The 7,971-nt window shown below is 35.4% G+C and overlaps 1 non-coding gene and 1 pseudogene across 1 annotated transcript; one reads left to right on the top strand and one right to left on the bottom strand.

The window, feature by feature from the left end:
- Window positions 1-4,595: 4,595 nt before the first annotated feature.
- On the top strand, window positions 4,596-5,187 carry LOC100386611 (large ribosomal subunit protein uL22 pseudogene; annotated as a pseudogene).
- Window positions 5,188-7,525: 2,338 nt separating this feature from the next.
- LOC118151947 (small nucleolar RNA SNORA21) lies at window positions 7,526-7,662 on the bottom strand. Its single transcript, XR_004740339.1, has one exon. It is a non-coding gene; the product is annotated as a small nucleolar RNA SNORA21 (small nucleolar RNA).
- Window positions 7,663-7,971: the final 309 nt, after the last annotated feature.

The raw sequence follows: 7,971 nt of genomic DNA, 5'->3' as shown, positions 1-7,971 counted from the left end.
TCAGTGCAGATGCTGAGGCCTTAGACACTATGAATTTGGTAGGTAATAATCACTGCATGGGCCTAATAGCATCTGGCTCACTGGTGTATGTTCCTCGTCTGTTTCTGGCAACCAGACATCTAGGACACTTTACTTTCTTGTTTTAACCTTAGAAATATCTATCTATCAGATAGATTTATAATGTATACATAGAAGAGATATACACATGTCTGTACACATAGAGAAAGAAAGAGTGCACACAAGAAGGCGTATTTTCACTTGTGTTCTTTTTGCCATCTTGACCTTGAAGTCTAATCTCTTCTTAGGCAGAAATTTTGATTAATTGGCACTTTCATTCAATTTCCTGAGTTGCAATATATTTTTTCATTTAAAAGTAATTTTCTCAAGCAATTTACTCATTGTTTTCCTGTAAAAGTAGCCAAAAAGACCTCTATAAAATATGTAATGACTACTTAGTCCTTTCACTGGAATGCATAGCTCCCCTGGAGCAATACCACTGATGTATTTCTAAAGGATGCCATGTTAAGTGCTTACTGCTTTTAGAAAAGGTACCTGAGCTGCTGCCCAAGATTACATTAAGAGTGGAATGGTATTAATGTCCGCTTAAGGACATTTTTTACAGCCTAGCAGGAAGAAAAACCACTTTACTCTCATATTATGCTTTATGTATTGCTATTATTATTGCTGATTACAGTATCCCAATAAAACATTTATTTATGAACTCCCTTCAGTTTAGTTTCATCTCCTAGTAAAATTTATTTTCCTCTTGGAGTAAAATTTCTTTCTTCATATTTAAATTTTATATAATTTGATTGGATAAAACATATGGATGGATAATCAAAATAAATAATGTCAGAGATACTGATTAAGTTAATGCCTTATTTGCTTTATTTTATTCCATTTGGACATAAAGAAATCAAGCTCTTTTTCTTTCTAAAATTAAGAAAATCTTAAGAGGTCTAAATCTAGTTTAGTCAGACACATTCACTTATATCTTTAACAATTTTGAATGTGTTTTGACAGGTTTTCCTTCTTTCTTCACCACTTAGATTGTAATTTACAGTTTCATTTCACAGCAGTTAAATATTATAGTCATCTTCAGGAAGTGAAAAAATTATCATAATCTAGCTACCTTTACACTGTCATACATGAATCATTTAGAAAATTTAAAGAATTTATCCAACTGCATTTCTCACAAAACATGCCTGGAAAATTGACTTAGCTAAGTAAAACAAAAGAAAAATAATTAAATAAAGCATGCAGTGAAATACATTTGTGACTAGGCAACTTGAAGAAAACTTACTAAATCAAATTTTGTTCAAATATATCTTCTTATTTATGTATGTATTTATCTATAGACAGGGTCTTGCTGTGTCACCCAGGTGGGAGTGCAGTGAGACACTCATGGCTCACTGCAGCCTCATTCTCCTGGGCTCCAGCAATCCTCCCACGTCAGCCTCCAGAGAGCTGAGAATACAGGCAGGCATCGCCACGCCTGGCTACAAATACATCTTCTTATATAACATTTTCCAGCACTCTACATAATATAATCTGAATTAAAGACAAAGTAGAGTATTTATATAGAAAAAAAAAAAAGAACACTATGCTGTAGTCTGTTAACAATTACTTATCAATGATTGCAAATCACAAAAAAAAAGCTGTATTTCTTTTTCTCATGAAGATTTAGAATTGTCCCAAATATGATTGAAGTTAGGTTTTTCAAAGGTAAAATCTAATCATTACTTTAAGTTTACATTATAGAGTTATTGAAATAGCATAGCTTGCATTTTTTTGTATTATCAAATGTATTTTATTGTATTTTCAAAGATAGAGGAGAAAGAGGGGTATGGAGGGCGAGATGGAAGAAGGAAGAAAGGAGAGGAAGAACAGAAAATGGAAAGGTGATTGGTGATTTCATATACATTTTAAAATTGTGTTATAGAACTTTTTAAATTGCTCAGCCTTCTGTCTTACAATGAATGTAATCATAACTGTAGCAAAATGATAGCTCTGTAATTCATACACAAGATAGGAATGCTATAATTCACCTAATCCAAATTGTTTTGAAAGAACAGGTCTTATAGTGATTGGCAAATATGGAAAATACAGTTTTGTTCTTGGCCTTTCAATTTGCTATACCCTTCAATAGCAAAGCTTCTGGTTGGCACTCAAAAAAAAAAAGAGTATGTGTATATATATACTGAATGCCTATATATATATATATATATATACACACACACACACACACACACACACACACACATACACACACATATAAAGAGTGCCTTTCAATTTGGAACAAAGAAATAACCCTGACATTGTTACTGACTACTCAGTTTAGGCCTTTATAACTACTCTCAAGTAAACATTTGAGACACTTTGCAATCTCAATATATTAATAAATAGGTTGAAGCAATATATTTTAAAATAGTTTGACATTTTTAACTATCTGGGTTTTAGCTTTAGACTTTAGAACAAATTCCTTAAACATTGAAGTGATCTCTGCTTGTTTTCTAATACACTGTCCAGAGTGACTGTTTAAAACTATAAATCTTATTTTACTTCTCAATTTATACTATCTAATAATTTCCCAAGGCAGGATCTGAGCTCACTGCAGCATCTGCCTCCTGGGCTCAAGCAATCCACCAACCTCACGCTCCAATCATCAGGAACCACAGACAGGCACCACCACGCCCAGCTAATTATTGTATTTTTTGTGGAGATGGGGTTTTGCCATGTTGGCCAGACTAGTCTCAAACCCTGAGCTCAAGTAATCTGACGACATTGGCCTCCCAAAATGCTAGGATTATAGGCTTGAGCCATAGTGCCCAGCCCAAATTTCTTATTATTTCTTTAACAGAGCCTGCAAGAAAGGTCCAGGTACATTGTTCTCTCTTATCCCCCATATGCCAGTCACAGTGACCATCTTCCAGTTCTTCTGAACTTCCAGGATTCTGCCCCACACCTTGGCATTCTCTGCTCTTTGCAGATGTGTCTCCGCCCCCTTTCTGGCTAACTCCTGACTCACCCGTTAGCCCAAACTTCACTTCTTTAGGGTAGGATACTCTGGACACCCAGATTAAATCAATTCCTTCTGTCACATACTCAACGAGGTCCCCATATTTTCTGTCATACCATTTACCATAGCTTAACATTGAATGAGGACGGATTAATAGCCAGTTACCCATCACGCTATAAGATTCATGAGTATAGACGTGATGTCAGTATTAGTCACCATTTTGCCCTCACAACCCAACCCTGTACCTAGGATCTAGTAAGTGCTCAAGAAATATTTTTGACTGAATAAATAGATACATAGCATGATAGAGATTTTTCTTTTTATTTATTGGTGAAAATGAATTATAATCACAAATAAAAATAACTTCCATTGTTTTATAATTTATATAGGTGATTTCACATCTTTTCAAGAGTTGTATCTGTTCACAATGGACATGAGAATAATTTTTCTGAAAATGTTGGCATCATGTGCCCTTTCTGTGCTCATTCTTCTCCAGCGTACTTAGAATTCTAAAATAATATTAGAAATTACAGATGAGAAAATGTGATAGGTGTCTTACTTTGAATTCCCTGACAAGTAAATCCTGAAGAAGGGATTCAAGAGTAAGTAGTTCCATGGGAGATGACCCCAGAAAACAGTAATAGCAGAGTGAGAAAGTGAAACAGGAAACAGAGGCAACTTTATTAACACAACAGCAATAACTTAACACAATGACAAGGGTGTATCATTAAGCATGTTACCACTTTGGGTTTGGGGAGCCAAGTAGAAAATACACCTCAGGCTTGTCCTGACTGCAGGGCAAGAAAGCTGGGTATTTAAATCCTGTTGAGTGCTGCTCCTGAAGAGTGAAAATTTCTTCGTACTTCCAGCCTGTTACTAGCAATAGCAGAGTGGCCTCAGGCTGCCAGAGAAAACACTCAAAGACACATACATGCTGTCCTTGGAAGTATACTGGTGTGGACTGTAGTCCTAAGAGTTTAGAGAACACGAGCATGGTACAGAGTCGGCTACAATAGGCTTCAGAAACAGTTCTCATTACACTGCACTAAATTTTGATCATCCCAAAGACTGAAGTACTCTAAACTCTTGTCTTAATTATTATATTTCTGAATAAAGTGTTTAATTGTTGGAAGTGCCTTTAAAATAATAATATAAATAATAAAATTATAATAGAAATAGGCTCTTATAATTATAGCAATGGGCAGCATTGCTAAATCTATACAGAAACCGAAACAGGTAGCCCCCAAAAATATTTTGGGAAAGGAATTCCAACACTCTTAAGGGTGACTCTAAAACATGGTTTATAAAAGTCTTCCTAGGTACATATGAATACAATTTTTTAAGTAATTTGACTATCAGTGAGCTCCTTCTTTGTTCTATTTTCTTTTTCACCTCTTGTATTAGAATTGACCAAACTTGGCCCCCAATGAATGCAAACAAAACAAAACGAAATAAAATGAGCACATTGGTCCTAAGGAGAAAAATGATCTAAAGTGGAAATATCAGAATAAAAACGCTGGTCATCTAGTGTTTTCATGTAAATGTGATGGATATTTGATATTAAGATATTTCTTCACTCTCTTTCTCTAAGCGGCCTGAGGTAATTTGTGAAAATGGTTCGCTATTCATTTGACACGGAGAACCCCACAAAATCATGCAAATCAAGAGGTTCCAATCTTCATGTTCACTTTAAGAACACTTGTGAACCTGCCCAGGCCATCAGGGGTATGTGTATATGAAAAGCCACGAAGTATCTGAAAGATGTCACTTTACAGAAACCGTGTGTACCATTCCAACATTACAGTGGTGGAGTTGGCAGGTATTCCCAGGCCAAGCAGTGGGGCTGGACACAAGGTTGGTGGCCCAAAAAGAGTGTGGAATTTTTGCTGCATATGCTTAAAAATGCAGAGAGTAATGCTGAACTTAAGGGTTTAGATGTAGATTCTCTGGTCATTGAGCATATCCAAGTGAACAAAGCACCTAAGAAGTGTCTCCGGACCTACAGAGCCCGTGGTCGGATTAACCCATACATGAGCACTCCCTGTCATATTGAGATGATCCTTACTGAAAAGAAACAGATTGTTCCTAAACCAGAGTAGAAGGATGCCCAGAAGAAGAAGATATTCCAGAAGAAACCGAAGAAAGACAAACTTATGGCACAGGAGTAAATTCAGCATTAAAATAAACGCAACTAAAAGAAAAAAATAAGTAACTCTTCACAAGTATTGGCCGTTGCTAAACTTGGAAATAAACATAAACTAATATGTTAATAAAATACACAGTCTGACGACTTCGTTAAATTTTAATAATACTGTCATTTATACAAAAGCCCACAAATATACAAACACTATGCTGTTTGATTTGCTTAGTAATATAATAAACTAGAAAACTATTTAACAAATAGTAATATTTACAATAAGGCTAGAAATGAGAATTTTTAGTAGTCCAAATTTCCGCAAAGTTTTTACTACTCTTATTGAAAAAGAATGGCGATTAACTTTTATAAATGTAATCACTTAAGCCAGACATGTTGCCGACGTGTGATTTCTAGTTGTTCTTGTTATTTTGGTGATACATTATCAGTGAGGTAGAGAATCGGCTAAAACTAATGACTGTGATTTTTTTCCCCATGGTTGTAGAGCTTAGATCTATGAGTCCCATTAATCTCAATGTCAGCGATCTATAAAATTCTACTTTTTAGTCTAGCTAAATGTTTATGTTGATATCTTAAGCATTTGCCATATTACTACATGGTGTTAATAATTAAGAATTCAACTTCCTGTAATCCCAGCACTTTGGGAGGCCAAGGTGGGTGGATCATGAGGTCAAGAGACTGAGACCATCCTGGTCAACATGGTGAAACCCCGTCTCTACTAAAAGATACAAAAAATTAGCTGGGCATGGTGGTGCGTGCCTGTAATCCCAGCTACTCGGGAGGCTGAAGCAGGAGAATTGCCTGAACCCAGAAAGCGGAGGTTGTGGTGAGCCGAGATCGCGCCATTGTACTCAAGCCTGGGTAACAAGAGTGAAACTCCGTCTCAAAAAATAAAAATAAAAAATAAAAAAATTAAACTTCCCTGAATAATGTTATTGAACACTAAGGTGCCGTAATTTGGCTATGCCGTTGCCCAGCTGTTAGTTACATAGCTTGTTCCAATTTCTTTATTGGTTTGTTTTTCTGTATTAAGGAACACCGAAATTAATAAGTTTCAGCAAATTACCATTTAGAAGACTTATTTGAATTTGTAAGTAAATTTTTTAAAGTCAATTTTATTGAGATTATTTGATATAAAATATACAGATTTTAATTGTATAAGTCAATAAGTTTTGACAAATGCACACTTCCATATAGCCACTAACACAGATCTAGAAAAGTTTTATCACCTTAGAAAATTCTTTCCAGCACCTTTGCAGTTAACCCTATTCTCCTCCCCACTCTCCCTCCCAAGGCAACCACTTGCCAACGTTCTATCACCACATATTAGTTTGTCCTGTTCTAAAATGAAATATAAATGAATCATCCAGTATGTTTTCATGTCTGGCTTCTGTGGCTCAGCATAGTATTTTTTGAGATTTTTCCATGGTGTCATATGTATCAGTAGTTTCTTTTTATTGCTGAATAGTATTCCACTGATGAATTTGTTTACCCATTCATGTGTTAAAGGTCATTTGGGTTCTTTTCACTTTGGGGACATTGGAGAAGAAGAAAGCTGCATTCTTGTACCAGTGTTTTTGCTGACATAGATTTTCATTTATCTTGGGCAAATAAGAGTGGAATTGCTGGGTTATAGAGCAGGTGTATGTCTAATTTTACAACAAACTGCTAAGCCATTTTCCAGGGTACTTGTAGCATTTTACATTCGAAAAGCAATGTGTGACAGTTTCACTTGTTCCTTGTCCTTGCTAACAGCTGTCACTCCTTTTAGACATTGTTGCAGGACTGCAGGACAGTGAGACCCTGAAACTTTGTGTCTTCAAGGCCAACCCCAAGATTTCTGAGTTCAGAAAACAATGAAAATAAGAGACGTTTAAATACAATATTGCAAGGTAATATAAAATCCTTCCCTTTGCAGGCCTGACCGCAACATTTGATTACTCAATGAGATGCACATGTAAGAGAATTATTTGGGGAAGTGCATTCTCTTTGCATTTGAAGCTTCCTCAGATGTAAAGCCTTCATACCAGCTCAGAGGTTTAGCAGGTTTCTATTCCTCAAACCAAAGACTATCTTTGGTTTGGAAGCTTGCTTTTCTACCTATGCCTACTTAGCCTCAGAAACTGCACCAGGTGAAATGTTCTCCATCTATTGCTCACCTGCAAAGATTTTGTCTCTGAAGTAATTTAGTTCTTTTAGATTTATTTGTACCTGTGAAACAGAATTTTTACAAAATGGTAGTTTTAAACAAAAGCATGAAATGTTTGGTTTATTGGGTACCATTGTTTCAGTGGGAGCGAAGGAAGATCTTTGATGTCTTTTTCTTTTCTTTTTTTTTTTTCTTTTTAATGCCTTGTCACACCACTGATTGAAGCAAAACAATCCAACTTGCTGCCACTTCATCTAAACACAGTGTTTTCATTATCCCCTTTCTTGACGGCTCAATAGGTCATTAGCCACAGGCCCATTGAGTGTTTTTTAAAAGGGGGTGTCTTTTTATTCTCTAATTATAAGCCTAACTCTTGCAAAATCTTTTTGCAAATTTTAAGCATCTCTTAAGAATATACTCCCAGAAGACCATTACTAAGTCAAGAATTATGAATGTTTTTGTGACAATTGCCAAAAAAAGATAGATCATATAATAGTAGTATTATTTATCTAAAGAAATACAATGTGCCCTTTTCCACAGAATTTGTTACTCTAAGATTTGAAGCAGAACTCAATGAATTTTATTGTATCTATTTTGTTGAAATATTGTGTATTAATCTCAAATTTATTTGCATTATATACTCACCTC

Source organism: Callithrix jacchus, chromosome 2 (genome assembly GCF_049354715.1).
Source record: "Callithrix jacchus isolate 240 chromosome 2, calJac240_pri, whole genome shotgun sequence".
In the NCBI taxonomy this organism is placed as follows: Eukaryota; Metazoa; Chordata; class Mammalia; order Primates; family Cebidae; genus Callithrix; species Callithrix jacchus.
The sequence above is the reverse complement of the archived record's forward strand: the minus strand, read 5'-3'. Positions and strand labels throughout refer to the sequence as shown.